General features: G+C 37.7%; 1 protein-coding gene across 1 annotated transcript in view; it reads left to right on the forward strand.

Moving 5' to 3' along the window:
* Window positions 1–1,570: 1,570 nt before the first annotated feature.
* The window catches only part of Mid1 (midline 1), a 368,155-nt gene continuing 352,267 nt past the window's right edge, over window positions 1,571–17,458 (forward strand). The window contains exon 1 of the mRNA XM_029555997.1: window positions 1,571–1,990. The gene's annotated coding sequence lies outside the window, so the exon portion shown is untranslated. The remainder of the gene's footprint in view (window positions 1,991–17,458) is intronic.

Genomic DNA, 17,458 nt, shown 5'->3' on the forward strand with positions numbered 1-17,458 from the left:
TGTATTAATAAAAGAAATTTACCTAGCGCAGCACCGAATTTTAAAGATTAGTGGAAACCCAATAAATAGAGCACACTAATATTCCTTTCAGTGGAGGAATCGAGATCAGTCTTAACTTGATACAATGGAGATGTGTGTCTCATGAACTGAAAAAATGTGTGCAATACCTTCAAAGTTATATTTTATCATATTTGACAATCCCAAATCATGTTAAATAAAAATGCAATTTTTATCTCATTTTATGCTTTTTGGAGAGAGTTAAATGTAATCATTTTAGCAAAACATTATAACTTCATAAAAATATTTTTGATCAATTTCTATATTGTGCTTAAACTCTTTGGATATCTGATTTTTAAAACTTAAATCTGAACATGGAAAACAGTCATTTTATTATCCTCTGTCTCTTAAAATTGATTCTGTTTATGAAAATGTCATTGGAGGTAAATTCTAGATGATCTGAAATATGGAATCTACCATAAACTGATCCAGAGATGGTGGGCCAAGGACTTCATCTTTCTAAGCTCATTTTATTATTGTGAAAAGGAAATAATACACACTTCACAGCATTCCTGTGGAGATAAGAAGAGTGATTGTCTTCACCCAATGTGAAGTGCTATTCAAAGTTTAGTTCTTCTTCCTGGCAGTGAAATTGCAGAAATTCTTTGAGATTGATTTGTGTTGGTGCTAACTTAGGTGGTGTGTCAATAGCATTCATTCCATCTCCTTTCCCAAGCACAGAACTAAGCTATTTTTAATAAGGTCATCAGGACTCAAGCAGGAGTCAAACAATGGACAAAATATGAACAAGTGATTCTTTATAAGATTATTCACATTTACTAGGCAGCCTTCATCTCCTCCTGAAATATAGGAAAATTTCACATGTCTACTTCATCTGAAGTCTTCGGTGGAATAGGTTGCAGTGTAAAAGAATTATTAATTTATTAGATGGCAGATAAATGTACAGGGAAAGAATCAGGTATAAAAAAGTGCGTGTATAGCATGTTTTTATATTTTTAACTAGGGTTACACCTTCCATCTATAGAGCTCACTTAAAGATGTATTTTCTTCTTAAATCCGTGAAACAGTTTAATATTTTTTGCATGTAGTCATGCAAACTCACAAATCTTAAATTTCTTTTCTGATCCAATCAAATAACATGTTAATACATGGGTTGAGGCGGATTATTACTGTCATAGATGTCATTATCTGTCATTTCACCCACCCAAAACGCAGTAGCAATTAATTACTGTGTTGTAAAGAGACTACACATAAAATGATCATATTGAATCAACTGAAGGCCTGAAAAAGTTAAATAACCATTGGTTACTTTGCTCAGATAAGGCCTTTGAGCCTTGTTCGATGGAAATTTATTCGCATTCTCTATCACACGTTTTACTTCCTTGAAAGTAATCTCGAAACTAATCATCCTGCTTTTAAAATCATGAAAGACAAATTATGATATCCTGTACTTCCCCCCGCTTCAGATAATATACGGTTGGTCACAGAACATAATATAATACTGGCTGTTGACTCAGTTACACTAAAAGGGTCGATTTTGCAGACTGCCAGGATAAAGATGATTTTAATTAAATTGCACAAATCCCTTTGTATTACAACCAAACCCTCCGCAGGCCAACTGACTCTCAGCCGTTCTGGCATGTATAGAGTTAACCAGGTTACCGAGGTTCCTAGTTAAGTTCTTTCACCAGGAATGCAATTCATGTTTACCTATATAAGGAAACCTGTTAGGCTGACCTGAGTTTGGCGGATTTTTTGCGCTGAGAGGCATGTGAGCACACACCCTGGAGAGGGGGAGCGATTCCCAGCTGGACAGAGCAAGCTTCCTGAACGCCTCAGCCATTCAGCTGATCCGAGGCAAAGAGCAGAGCCGGCACTTGCCCCAGCAGGCTGCTTGGAGGACCCACAGGTTTACCTTTTCCAGCTCCCAGTTGAGGAACAAACCCCGGTCCAGGGAAAAATGGGGAAGCCGGTGAGTCTTACCGCTCGCTCTGTCTGCTTGCTTCTGCTAAGGGGCATACCTCACTGCTCCCACCCAGGAAGCAGAGGGAGAGGCGTTACTCAGCCTCTAACCCCAGAGCTCCTTCCTGAACAAACACAATGCCTCGCCTGTACCTCCAGCCAACTTTCTCAGCGAGTTTTGCACATCAAAAGCCCACTGAGGCAATCATTCTAGCACCTTCGACATTCCAGAGGGTGTTTTAACTGGGCAAGAGTTTCCAGACCATCGCGATGAGCAAACTTTCTCGTCTTTCTTGCACAATGTGTATGAGTTTGGGGTTGCTTTGAGAGGAATGCTGTGTCCCCATGGAAGTAATAGTAAATCTACGAGGGGTTCTTAAATGTACAGGCAGGGCGATAGTCTACAGAAAAGGAATTTGTCACTAAAGAAAGGCAGCGTGAAGGTATCGCTTTTTATTCCCGAGGAGCAAAATCCTTCCATCCTGTACATGCAGTAAAAGACACCTTCTGAGACACTGAGGAGAGAAAGAAAGCGAGCTGGCTTCTTTGTTCTAGGCAACAAATAGAAAGTTCCCTCTTGTGTTTGACAACTAGCGTGTGCCTATTTATGTATACGGTGAGAATGATGAACAAGGTTTTCTGTCAAGGGTACTGCGGTCATTTGAGTTAAAATTTGGCTATGTTCTACACACGTACAAAACTCTCAATCTGAATGCTATTAAATACGAAAATGTGAAAGCGTTTAAGCAGAGTAACTGGGAAATTTTAGTTATATTTGGGAACAGTCAATCATAAAAGACAACTCTGAAAGGAATTCAAAAAAAACCTGTTCCCACCCAATTGTGAGGCATAGGCAAAACATTTGAAAAGAAAAGAAAGTGAGTTTTCTTATATTTGTCAAATATGATTTGAAATAAGGTGCAAATTTGTATCTTTATTTTGTAAGGGAATATGCTTTTCTGGACTGAGTTACCTTGGATAATTGTGTTGAATGATGAGATTGCTGATCATTCAAAGGAATATTGTCCTTTTCTGCCACTCACAAGACTTGAGCCTAAGAATTTGGGGAGTGAGTTTTTAGTAATGACTGCAACAAGTGGCAAAGAAGATCTAATAGCAAATTCGTGGTAATGATAAGTTAGTTTCATAAATTAATGTGAAGGAAAGCAATCGGTGCAAACAGATCTAGAAGAATGAGTACTTTGCTGTTGTTAATTGCAAGACATAGTGAGGTTATTGTCTTAACACAGGCTGGCAGCTGGCTATTCAGAAAAACAAAGCTACAGCCAATTTTACCTAGGGTCCTTGACTTTAAACAGCACAAGCGTGCTGAATACAGTGCTTTAAATGTAGCCAACTTCCTTACATGAGAAAGAAAAGGAAAAACAGGATGCATCCTAGAGGAGACATTTTATTCAGTGAAACTCCTAATTGCACAACAGCAGAGGGAACAAGGTGAATGTTTAAAGCATTTTATCTCCATGGCGCTGCTAGGTAAAGTGGGAGTCTTAATAATGTGCTGCAATCGATGAGCGTGAGTAACCCAGGCAACACGAAACACTACTTTAAAATATATGGTTAATAACAGATGGTTTAATACCAGGTTGTCACACCATGCTTTCGATAAGATGGCCCCAAGCCAAATCAACCAGCATGTCTGTCATTTTTGCTGCAACTTGATATCTGTGTAGTTATTATACACTAATTACATTAATGGTCAAAGGAATATATAACCACAAAGACAGAGAAGTCTCCTGGGGCATACAGGGTAGTGAATCTTCATAGAGATTTGGGGACTCTCATTTAGAAATTCTCCTTGTCCAAAACATGAGTTACTACAGATGATTGAAAGTCTGAGCTCTAGCATCTACTCAGCCCAGGCTCCACAGAAACTCATCTGGGAGGTAACAGTATTGATTATGGCATGTACAACACTTTGACATCATCAACATTCCAGGTGAATTCCTTCTTGAAAATTAAGTTCACTTTAGTGTCCAGATTATCCAGTAAAAAGACAGTTGAGATATCATATTGTTACATTAGCCCTTTTTAAGTCACTGGTAGTAGGTAGTTTCTTGTGTGAAGGGTACAACTATTTAACAGCCTCCTAAGACCTGTGAGATATTAGTAGCTTTCCTGGTTTTCAAAAAGTAGACTGAAAAATCATGATAGGGAGAGATAAGCCTTGTGTAGCTTTGACATGGTCATATGTGTTGTGACTTTCTAAAAGAAATGAGGTGTGTACCATGTTAGCTGCAAACTAACTATTGGCTCATAGTTTGGAGAATTTGGGGAAAGATGTGATTATTCTGAGAAACGTTGTTTAAGAAAAAACTGCCCAGTGGATGGGCAGACAGGCACTGCAGATAATGAGCAGGTTGCAGGCATTCCCACTAGTCAATTATTTCTCTTCACACTTGACGTCCTGGCTATCAGGTTAGGCTTGGATAAAACAGATCTTTTGAAGATTATCTCAGGACCCCAATTTTTCTAACACATTGCACAGATTCAATAAATTTCTTTATTTCCTATGATGACTAAAGGAAAGGAAACTCCTGAAACAATGCAGGCCCACAATACTATTAAGCACATCAAAACACAACAAATTTTTAAACTTGGGCCTTAGAACTTAATGAAATCCTAATTTTTATTATCTTATTATCTTTCCTGAGATCATTGGCATCTTCAAGCTGTCTGTATGTCATCCAATTTGTCTTCTTCATTCCAAACAGATGTTCTATAGTGTGTGTGTGTGTGTGTGTGTGTGTGTGTGTGTGTGTTGTTCCATCCTTAAAAATCTTCTAAAGAGCTAATGGCAGTTTTGCTTCATGAGATCCTTTCTAACATTTTGCTGTTGGTTCTACTTCACTTTTTCAAGTTGTTGTTTAGTCAGATTCTTCTGCCATCAATGTGCCTTAGTCCCAGGGCAACAGACATAAACAAAATCAGGCTTTAAATAGTTATTACTTAAATTTAAGTTCCTTACTTGGATGCTGTACCAGATTTGCACTGAGCATTGCTAACCTTGGTGAACTTTTTATGGCTTCCTCTACCTACCATTTGACATCAATTGCCTTTAGAAAAATATTTTGCGTTATTAATTCCTGTGGCATTCATTCAGCAAATATTTATCAAGTACCTTTTGAAGTCCTAGGCCACGTATGCTGAAGGAAAAGCAGGTATATAAAAGACAGGTGAACTTGAAACAAGTCTTCATTCAGTAGATAACATTCCTTTATTATAAAGAGAAATCTCATGATCTGAATGGTGTGCACCATATGAACTATAGTTTGGTTTGCTGTTGATTCATTTGATTATCTACTTATTTTGCTGATAATCCTTTAAGTCAGAGCTTCCCAACTCAAGGGTACAAAACACTGTTAGTCACTGGACACATAACTGACATATCAAGATGGTGTCATTAACCACATGATGCCCATGTAAGATGATGCCAAGGACCTTAATGTGCTGACAGAGGATATATACCTATACAGTCTCCCTACAGAGCAACCCTAAATAACAGAGAACTGGATGACATCATTTTACTTTTTGTTTTTGCAGTTTTCAACACCACTGTGTCAGACTGGGAGTTTGATTCTGTGGTAGAGCGTTTCTTTAGCTTGCATGCCACTCTAGATTCTACTCCAAGAATGGAAAATAAAAAGTGACTATTTTCTCTTGGGTTGCCAGGGAAGAGATTCTAGAGCACTAGATGGCTCAAGAGCTTTTTATATCAGCTCATTACCCCTGGAAATTATTCAGGCATAAGTTCTACTAAGAGTTCGTAAGTAGGCAAGAGCAGCTGCCACTATTTCTAACATAACATACATTTAAATGGCAAGGTTTTTTAATGTTAATTTTCATCTTATAGAGAAAATAAAAATAGACTTCAGGACTCTGGGGAGCATAGCCTTCTCAGATATATATGGTACTTAAAGCCGCATCTGCATAAAAATACCTTGACCTGTGTGAGAGAGAGTATGTTCCCACTCTCTTGTGAGTTGCCCTTCACTTGTTTCAACTACAGACAGAAATGAAATTAAGCAGAACCTCCTCAATTTGACAGTTTGAGTTTTAACACGTGACTGAATTGGAATTTTGGTCAGAGCATGAGCCAGGAAAAGTTGCATTATTTATAGGTATTGTTCCTCGACAGAGGCCTTGGTTATTTAAACCAAAATTATTCTCCCCCCTGAGTATCTAATTGCACAGTTATTTATATCTATACTGAAGCACTCATCATGTATTGCCTCAGGGAACAAATGCACTATATAAACTACCAGAGAACAGATAATAAGTTTATTCCAATAGATAGCCATGGCTTAAAGTTAGGATACAAAACAATGGTTTCTCAAATTTCTTCTGAAGCCATAGATGAAGGGTTAGACCATGTAATTTCAAACTTCTTGGGGATTTGATTTCTTCAGTATCACTGGGTACATAAAGATGCACCTCATTAGACAGTTTATAAGTATTAAAATAAGCATGTCTGTGAACACATATGGCATGATGCTAGACATGAGGTTAATCAATAATACTGGTTGGATCTGAAATGAGTGGGCATGTATTAAGCATCTTCAGTTAAACAATTCTAAGACTGAAGAGGCAGACACGCACTGCTGGACTACCCAGTGATTTAAAAGTTTTGTTTCAGTGAAGCACGTGTTTTCTAATGTCTGCACCAAGCTGTCCTTGCTTAAAGTATTACCTATTTATCTTCTCTAAAGTTTTGAGTTTGAGACTCTTTGTAAAGAATACTGTTATAGTGTATGTTATCTCAATATAAGTTTCTGTCTTTGAAGGCTTTCCTTCAAAGCCACATATTTTATAAACAGGGCAAAAAAAAGCTACTTCCTAATTATTAATTTAATGGTTGAATGCTTTCCAACAGCAAGAATAGGAGGTACCATGTTAGGAAATTCAGTGAAAAATAAAACTAGCTTTTTAAGAAGTAGAATGTCTCTGTGGCTGTAGTCCATAGCACTGATTTTTCAGGTATCTCCAGGGTAGAACTTTCTCATGGTATTATGACCCCAAGGCCAATCTTAGTCCCCATGTACCACACCCTATCCTAGCAGAATGAAACAACACAAAACAGAATATGTCTGTGGGTTGACATGACTTAGCAAGAATTTACTCCCTATTAAGAAAAGTGGGATGAAAAAGAGAGGCTTCGTTAAATGTAGATAGATCAAGTAGCCTCCAATTGCATCTATTATAATATGCAACATTAAGAATGAAAAGAATTAAGCCCCAGCCCTAGCTGAGGAGCTATTGGCAAATGATTACTGCTCAGAGAGGAAGGGTTGGTTTTCTTTAAGGGTGTGATGCTTGGTAGGTTGACCAGGCTCCAGGGGATACACAGTAACTGAAGGGTATTGTGAACACAAATTAGACTTGATAAGCCTTAGAAAATAAAAAAAAATATATTAACATGGTGCATGAACTCATTGTATGAAAGTCTCAAAAATTCAATAAAAATATTTTTAAATAAATAACAAAGAAAGAAATTGAACCTTTAAGACCATGAATTTCCTTGACACTTAAATATTTTATGCTACATTTCTTGATAGCACTCTTTGGGGGTATATTTAGACTGGGTATTTGGAAATCATATATTCTTCATGTGTATACATAATATGAAAAATGTAGGTGAGGTAAACTTCTTAAGAATTTCAAATTTTCAAGTGCAAGTTGTCAAGTCTCTGCTTTTCTGTACCACATCATTATACTTGTGCCAAGAAAGAGTCTCTGCTATCTCTGAGTGTCTTCCAAAAGATAGTATCAAGATGATAGTACTTCCTTAGACAATCTTATGAAGAAATGCACCTGTCCATCCATACCTCCAAGGAATGCTCACCATGTTACTACAGTTCTCAGAGAGCCAGTTCTGTGATCCCGCTAATGCGTGTCTACAAATACATTAAGAACCAGCTTTCTTTGTGGGTTTTATGGGTCGCTCCTAGGCACCCATCTTGCCCACTCCCACTTGAGGCTCTCTCTCTCTCGCTCGCTCTCTCTTGCTCTCTCTTCCTTTCCTCTCTCTCCTTCCCTCCCTCTCTCTCATTCCCTTTCTTTCTCCCCCCTTCCCTTCCTCCCTCCCTCCCTCCCTCCCTCCCTCCCTCCCTTCCTTCTTTCTTTCTTTCCTTCCTTCCTTCCCTTAGTTTTCTCCCTCCTTTTCTCTCCTTCCTTCTTCTTTAAGAGACTTTGCAAGGCATATATGATTTCTCTTCTACTAATGGTTAAGGTGGGTTTCAAATAATGCCTATGCCGCAGTGACATTACATGAGCCTCTACAATCAAGGGGGTTCATGGGCAAGCAGGACAATTATATCATCACTGAAATGTGAAGTATTTTCCAATTATCAGTTATGTTAATCTGGAAAGATTCCCCTCAGTAGAACTCATAAAATATGGTATATCTTCTTCATCTCACACAGATACCTAATTCTCAGCATTAGAAAATGATTGCCATTGTTTTCTAAGGTACAATCGTGTCCTAAAAATAAAGTATATGGCATTATGAAAAGCAACACTTGTATTTGGCATATTTACGGCTTTGCCATGGTTTTTTTCCAGCTAAGACTAAATAATAGAGAAAGGTCTCTGAGACTGGGACAAGGAATGATAGTTATTAGGGCTGAGAAATGTAGAAATCGATGGAAGACAAGAAAAACAAAAGGAGAAAACAAATGTCTATTTATCGGTGTATCACCTAAGAGCAAAAGCTTAGGTGGAACCTTCGCTCAGGTAGATAATATTCTAGCATAGAAGATTAACACTGAAGAAAAACACATAACCAAAAGTAAAGATGTTACAAAAGAATAAAACTCTAAAGGGAAGCTGCATACTCCATAATATTGTAGTAGGAGGACTTAACTAATTAGCAGAGAAGTCAGAGACCTCATTTGTAAGAAAGAGATGTTTGAGTACAGAATGAAAAAGAAAGGGCAGGACCAGTACGTATGGAGGAATAAGAAATGACCATATTCTATTAGGGAGTTTTTAACACAGTGTTGACATTTATCTTTGGAAAGTCCACATTGGCAGCAACCTGGAACAGAGGTCAGGTGTGAGGGGTATTGGAGTGATTTTCTGTAGACTAGACAGGATCAAGAAACATTGGTGCCTATATTGTGTCACGGTGGTAGAGATGAAGAGAGGCAGATGGATTTTAGTTATACTTCAGAGTTGAAATCAATAGAAGTAAGTAAGAGATGGAAAAGGAAAACGATGATTGACCAGAAGATGTCAAAGAAAACTTCCAGGAGAACTTTGGCTATTAGATTATTAGCTTATTATAGTAATAGTGGCATCATCAATGACGTAGGGAACAATGGAACATAACCTACACTGGAAAAGGGATAGGAGTCATTTGCATCCTGTGAAGTAGAAAAGCAACAAGCTTTGAACCTGAAAGTCATGATGTGGTGCCATTCACTACCTGCAAGATACCTCAGCTCCCCCATGCTTAAAAATTATACCATAAACATCTGTCTCAGGTGTTGCTGGGACAATCCAGAGATATGACTAAATGAAAATCTTCCTTCCAAGATTATACACAAGTTCCCATTATGAAGTTTACCATTGATGAAAGTTGGAAGGAGAATACCTATTTTCAGTAACTTCCCAGGGGTAAGGTACAGGTGGTGGGTGTGGTGTTGTGGGCGAGGCTCTTGGCACTGTAAGTTTTCCTAAATGAAGATTTCTCCTGGCCAATAACATAAGAGGAAGATATGGACTTCAATTGTCTTGTGAATTCCTTCTGTTTCACTCTTGCCTTCCATCTCCCTAGATTAAGGGATCCTGTATAATCGCAAGCATCACTTTTTTCTCTGCTGAGGACCCGTATCACTTGTAAGAGGACTATAGGAATTACTAAAGTGTAACCCAAGAGTTTACACTAACAGATGAGTGTACATGATTAACTCCATGCTCCTTATAGGGTTTGGGTGAAGATTTTGCCATGCTGTTTTTCTAGCATTCACATAGCAAGGGAATTTTATATGACATGTAATTCTACTGACTGAGTGATCTTGGCAAATTCCTCTCTGACTTCTAAATATTCTTTTATTAAAGGGAGTCCTTGGTGGGTGAAAATTGTGCCCGAATATTAGGAAACACAGAGAATGGACAGATGTTGGGAGGAAAAGGCTAAAGACTGCAGAATCCAAATATTAGCTTCTGTTTTTCTGCAGGTGTTCTGGTATTGTAGGACACAAATCACTACCAATATTCATCCATTCCTGCCTTCTGTTTATTTTCCTTTCTTCTTGACACATGATGTTTAAGTCTCTTTATTTTAGACCTGAGTGGATGCTTACAATTTGGGGTATACTTATTTACAAATACAGATACAAGTCACGTTTATGACTCACTGAATTATTAAGATGATTGAATTTCTGGATTCAGTTATATCTTTACATACAGCAAATGCTTATTTTCGTGTAGAAATATGTGGGGCAGAGTGGGAGGCTTTTTCCATTCTATCATTTCACTTGTGAAATGTTTGGTTGGAAGATTGGGAGCGGATTTTATGAATTTTCAGATAACTGGGTGATGCTTGGGTCTTCATCCAGGTACCTGAGATTTTACTTGTCCATTCTGCCTGGGATTTGGGTGAAGGGTAGTTACAGAATGAAGTAGACTAGAAGGTCTTATCTGAAATAGAAATCCCAGGCATGATTTTTAAGAGTTCCTCTTCCTACCCCTTTCCCCTACCTTCAATAATTTCTCCTCTATATGATCCATTTTGGTGCAAACATATTTCAAGGCGTAAGGACACTGTAAAACATTCATTTCAAATCTGAGTTGTATCTCCCAGAGGCACTGTCATAGTCGTATTGTGAAGACCTATTTAACTGTGCCTTTACTGAGTTTAAAGCAGGAATACTTGCTCCATAGAAACCTACAGTCAGTATAGGATGTGCAGTGGCAGATACTCCAAGCCTGGAAGTTTTAGTGGTCACAGTGCAAGCAGAAGCCAGAGCTAGACAGTGTAGAATCAGAGAATGAGTTCACTTTGTTCAAGAATGTAGGTATCTGCCAATAAATCACTTGCCAGGAGACTGAAGATAGTGAAGGACTGCAATCAATGAAAAATGGTGAGTGCTTCCATTTCATGACCCCAAAGTCAAGCTCTTGGCAAGATAAAGATGTGAGTTTGCACACCACCAAGATTTCTGGTCTGTTTATTCTGCTTAGAAAGAGTAAAAGTAGGGAGGAGGAAGGCCTCTTTTAACAGACTAGAGGTCATAAATTAGTTAATAAAATATGTCCCAAGTTATCTCTGAAATAGCCTATTTTATATATACTTGTCTTTTTGATTTATTTCATTCTGTGCTTCCTTAAAGTTGCATTTTGGTAGCCTAAGTCAATAGACGAATTTTAAAGTATACAATTATAGATGACCTACCTTCTTGTGAGAAAAATACTAGCGTGTGTATACACACACACACACACACACACACACATATATTTGTGTTTGCTGTATACAATTTAGAATCCAATGAAACATGCATACAGATATAAATATATTTAGTTTTATTAAAAATAAATTGTAATATTGTCTCCATGATTTTTTTCAGAACTTGTATAGGTCTAATATATTATTTCTACATACTGCTGCGAGTATATCCTGTTCTTATTTTATCTACTAGAATCACTAGCAATGCCAAAGCAACACTGCATGTATATGTGCATTTCTTTGTATATTAATGTATATATAAAAGTATTTGCCCATTTGAAATTTTCTTCGTTTTAAGGGTAAAGTTTCAGTCATTGTTTGCTACGTTTAGCCTCAGACAAAAAATAGAGCAAGGAAAGGAAATAGCACAGTTTTTATGGCCATATATGATGACTTAGAGAGAACTAGAAGATCAAAGAGTACAGGAAAAAACAGAAGAAAGAATAAAAGATTTTTAAAAATAAGAAATATTACAAGAAGTGAGGCATTAAAACAACAAAAATCTACTGCCCTCTGTCAAGTCAAACAAGCCCCCTTCCCATATAGAAATAAAATCCCATTAAGCAACCAGACACAGTCCAAAAGGTTAAGGAAAACTGGCAAGGCACAAGTTACTAGAAGATACAGGAGACAGAAAATAAGAGAGATCAAAAGAAAGGGAGAGAATGATACTTCGAGGAAAATGCTTTCATTTTTTTTTAATGAACAAAGAAAGGGAAATGAAAGAAGAAATGGAATGGTAACAATAACAAAAATCATAAAATGGAAGGTGAGAAATTAGAAAGCAATAGTAAGATAAACAAGATGTTGTTAGCTCACATTTAAAAATGCCTGGCCAATTTCTAAGTCCCTGGGAATAGCTTAGTAAACATGCCTCAGTGAGATAACGTCTAGTGAAACTGACCCCTGAAGATGCCAGAACTTGTCTAATCTTCTGCTATCTGAGTATAAATGCTATATGCTTTTTTTAATGTCCCTCCTCAGAAAGGCACAAGTGGAAAGAATCCAGAGCTTCTTAGTTGTGAGTTTCTACAAAGGAGGCTGGCCCTCCAGAGTTAGTAGATGACTATTCGAGGTCAGTGAACGATAGATTCATGGTCTCAAGAGCTAATCCTCCACGTGCCTTCCATACTCCCCAGAGTCACTTATTAAGCCAACAGCACCTGGCTTAATATTTGTAAAATACGTTCAACTTCTGCAGGGGAGAGAGAAAGAAAGGTTGAGGCAGTTGAATCCATTTCTGCTGTCAAACACCACGGCTTGGCTTGGTTACTGCCAGGCTCATAGCCTGCACATGAAATTCCAAATGCAATTCCTTGTGATTTTTTTCTCATAATGATGTTTGTTTACAACACAGTATCCTGAGTAATTGTTTGTAGGACAAGTTTGCATCTTACAGACAATCACACATCTCAAGGCCCATTTCAGAAAACTGTTTTGACACAGCACATTAACAGTGGATTATTAATTCCTTCCTTCAGCAAGGAGAGATGCTCAGGGTGACTGGGGAAAGCTTACCAGTTGTAATCTCACAGTTATGCAGCTGTATTTAAAGCTCCAACTGGTAATTCAGATGATGGCAAACTTCACTTTGACACAGTGCCATAGTGCTTCCATTAGTGCCCTGGGTAGAGCGCAAACATCTGCTTGCTTTTATTGTCCATGTGTTACTTAAGATGGTCTGTTGCTTTATGACGTAAATCACTGAAATCCACTTGCTATTTTTAAAGACTCTTTTAGTGTTTTCTTGAAATGATCACTCTTTACAGTTGCTTAATAGATAATTGACCCTTTAGGTACACAAAAATTATAAAGATCATATTTTCTGCTCTCCAAACCTTCTTCAGGGTGACATTATAAACTAAAGTGCCCTGGCTTGCTGTATAATTCTTTGTCTATCAGGGCTGTGTGAGTCACAGGTTCACATTAGCACAGCAGATCAAAAGAAAGTATATTTCCAATGACTGGATGTAAGGTAATTGGCCTGTTGCTTCTTGCGCACTGACTAGAGTTTTATGGACTTTCTTAGTTCATTTTGTCTTGAATGGGTTTGTTACTACTTCCCCTGCATATTTGTCTTACTCTGGCATGCTTCTGGGCAGTCTATTTTCCCTCTAGTCTGTGCATGTGTCTAATGCAGATACGTTCCAGAACACCTAGGACCACCGTTTTCATTCCAGTACACTGGATGTATTCCAGGACCTCTTGATGGGAAAGTTTGTCTTGCTTTTATGGTACACAAAGGCCTGTAGTCAATGGGACTACTCAAGAACATGAGAGCCATGATGAAAAAGCTCTACCATATGAACAGCAAACCCCATCATTTGTTATACCAGATTTGAGAAAATAATGGCTTGAGGTAAAATGATTACTAAAATACCTCTGCTTAGCCCACTGATAAGAAAACCTCAGTGTCATGGCCATGAATACTGGGTCTTGAACCTTACAGAATATTACAAAATAGCCCATCTGGAAGAACATGTTCATATTCTGCCATAAAAAAGGGATGTTACTCAGGTTCTAGGACTGCATGGAGGCAAGAAGTTTTCAGGGAATTCCTAGAGGAAGAATATTGGAACATGATATTTGAGGATTGTCAAAGTCCTTGAAAATTGCAGAAGAATGGAGAGGACTAATTGAGAGACTCCGAGAGACTTAAGAGAACAAATGTGGATATTGGAGGTTGGAATGTTTTCTTTCCACTTGACAACTATTCATTTCTTGCTCTCTCTGGGTTCTGAATATTGACTTTATTAAAATGGAAAAGAGGGAAAATGTGCCTCCCAAAGGTAATCTAGTTAAGGAATTGGGAAAAAGAACATCCACTGCCTTCTAACTGGGGAGGGAAAAAAATGAAATGGAGAAATCTGGTCACTAAATGCACAAAGAATTTAACAATTGCCATGCACTGTTGAAGGCAAAGAATATCATGTTATATAAGAAAAATAGAGGGGCATGAAAAAGAGAGATGCTCAGAGTAAATTTTCACTAATATTAATTTTATTTGGGGACCAGCAAGATGGCTCATTGGGTAAAGGCTCTTACCTGACAAGCCAGATGATTTCGATTCAGTCTCCAGGACTCTCCAAGAGAGAACCAACTTTCATACATCATCCTCTAACCTCCACATATGGGCCAAGGCATACACAGACACACATAGACACAGATCAGACAGACAGACAGGCACACACACACACACACACACACACACACACACACACGTTTTCTATTCTACCCAAAGGCACATGTAGAAAATAAGAACTTACCTTGTTTTCATAACCTTTATTTTGCCACCGCCACCATCACTAGCCATTATTATTATTATTATTATTATTATTATTATTATTCTAAACTTTTGAGCCACACAAACCTGACGTAAACTCTCCACTGTGTCACTAGCTAGCTGAACGTCTTGTACTTAAACACCCTGACTCTGGTTGCTCTCACCACCTGTTTTTCCAGGTCACATGGCAAGACCAGGCACAGTATTATACACAAAGGAAGTACTTAGGAAATCCTAGTTAATATCATCCCCTAGGATCATTGAGGGAGCGATGGTCCGATGTTTGATAAATGAGTGGACTGTGATGAAACTGTCCTTGCAAGGGACAAATCAGCCAAATATACCACCTCCAGGGGAGAAAATGATCTTTGAATTTGTTAATAGGGCTTTCACTCCAGGTCGCTCAGAATTTAGACATTCTTCAGAGACTTGTGGAGTTAGGTAAGACTTAAGGTATCTATCAGCATAGCCAAGGGAAAGGATTGGTAAAGTATAGCAAAAAATGACTTCCAAGAATGGAAGGGGGATATTTTATCTCACTCTATATCTTAGACTCAGAATTGAAAGATTTATACCTTCAAAGAATGTTCTTGAACTAGACCTGACTGAAGCTTTGCATGTGAAACACTGTGCAAATGAATTTGAGTTAATGCTACTAAAATATTTAGAGATTTCGGGCAACCATTGTAACATGTTGGCTCAAAACTAACTTTTAAGAGTCTTGCCTGGAGACAAATTCTCTGTAAAAATGCTTGAACAAATTAAACACAAAGCTAAAATTTGTTTGGAAGATGATGTTTCACCCAGTCTGGTTTTGTATTTCCTCTTGGATTAGAAACATGTTAGTCATTTAAAAAATATACATATCCTGAAGACATATTTCAATAGGGCAAAACCCCTAATCAACAACAAAATCCTATTTCTATAAATACACAAAGATGGCAGTAATACAGAATGAAAGATGACTTTTGATGTAAAAAAAAATCGTGTTGACTTCATCTGAAAGCTTAGAAACTATAGCAGTTTTACAGTGTACAGCATTGTCAAAGTCTACTTATAAGGATCTCCAACTTTTCTTTTTCATTCTGTTGGATTCTAGAGCAGAGACAAATGATTTAGTTGCTTGTTTTACTCAAATGTAGTTTGTAAAACTGCTATCTCTCTGAAATGTTTAAATACAAAGACCACAAAACCACTTATCATTCCCCATCCTTCCAATGAAAAGTAAAGAGCTCAGTTCTGACCTTCTATTCTTGAATGTGGATGTTCTGTTTTCCTTCTCATTTAGCTGATCCTTCAAAGATACTTGCTAAATTCATCCTTACAAAACCACCAACAATCCAGAAATGCCTGAAGGATCAACTTCAAATGTTTGTGATATCCTTATTTTGAGAGTGTAATTTGAATCATCTAGTAAGGTCACATAATTTGGTTTCTTAACTCCAAAGATTAGCAGCAGAAGTTGAGCCCTGTCAGCTCACTTCTATGGGTATGCACTGCCTTCTTTCTCTTGCATCTCTCCATGAAAGACCCTTTTGATAGGAGGTAAATCTGTCAGAAGCACCTTGTTCACCTACAAATCTCCCTAAATATGCTCTGAAGCGCCATTTTGCAGATGATGATATTTATTAAATCATATCCAAAATGGGACATCCTAAATTAGATTTTCCCATATGCATATGGAAACAATATCTATAGTGAAATTATTTAGATTCCATGCAGTATCACAAAATACTCAATTTATTTAGTTATTGATATTGTATATTTAATAATTTTTGTGAACCTAGTAAGTTCAAGGCAGCCTGCTGGGTATTTAAGGATAGTAGAAAAAGTTCAAGCATCCAACATGAACATAATCCACATCTCCAACATGAAAGTGCATCGTATATTGTAGGATAAAGCAACTTTGTTACAAAACACAATCCATTCATTTGTTTAACAACCATTTATTAGACACCTATTTATTGGGCTATGGGGATACACATTTCCTGCCCTCAAGGAAATTATAGTTAGATAAAGAATTTTAAATAGGTGCTAAGTAGAATCCCAAACGGAACATTTTCATTAAAACTATAGAAAACACAACATATGTGAAGAAAGCTGTCATCTGTTCAGTTTCTAAAAGATTAACTCTGGTTTATGCTTATACAAATATTGGCCTCAGAAAAACTGTATACTAGAAAGATGGAAAGTATCTTGTTTGGGCTTTAATACTAGTCTTATTTCATACTCTGTGATCTACTTTTCTGTTGTTGACTTGCAAAGTTCTGAAGAGACTGAAAACAGCGCTAAGGTCTACTAAGCTTCAGAATCTCTAGGCAAGAGCTAGAGCAAAAAGCAGGCCTCACCTGTAGCAATTATTTCTGCTGGTCTTGGGACACGGCTTGAGAGTTTGCCTGCGTAACATACTTGCAGGTGATGCTGATGCTGATGCTCTAAAGAATCCACTTGTTGCTACTGGTTTCAGACATATTCACACTGTTGCAATGCCTCCTAAATTTGGAGAAGAGTGAAATATTGTCAGTGCTAACACTTCTGGTAGTAGGCAATGGATTGACCAAACCAAGTGTCAAGTCTAAGTCAGAAAGGAAAGAAATTCTGCTTTGGATCATCCAGGACACTTGTCTGGTGAGACTAGGATTTGAGGAACTGTAACTTTGCAAAAATATTGTTTGCTGTGCTTACAGGCTTTGTGTTTCCAGCTCTCATGCACACCCTGGAGGACCAGC

Source organism: Nannospalax galili, unplaced genomic scaffold (genome assembly GCF_000622305.1).
Source record: "Nannospalax galili isolate Female #2095 unplaced genomic scaffold, S.galili_v1.0 scaffold606, whole genome shotgun sequence".
In the NCBI taxonomy this organism is placed as follows: Eukaryota; Metazoa; Chordata; class Mammalia; order Rodentia; family Spalacidae; genus Nannospalax; species Nannospalax galili.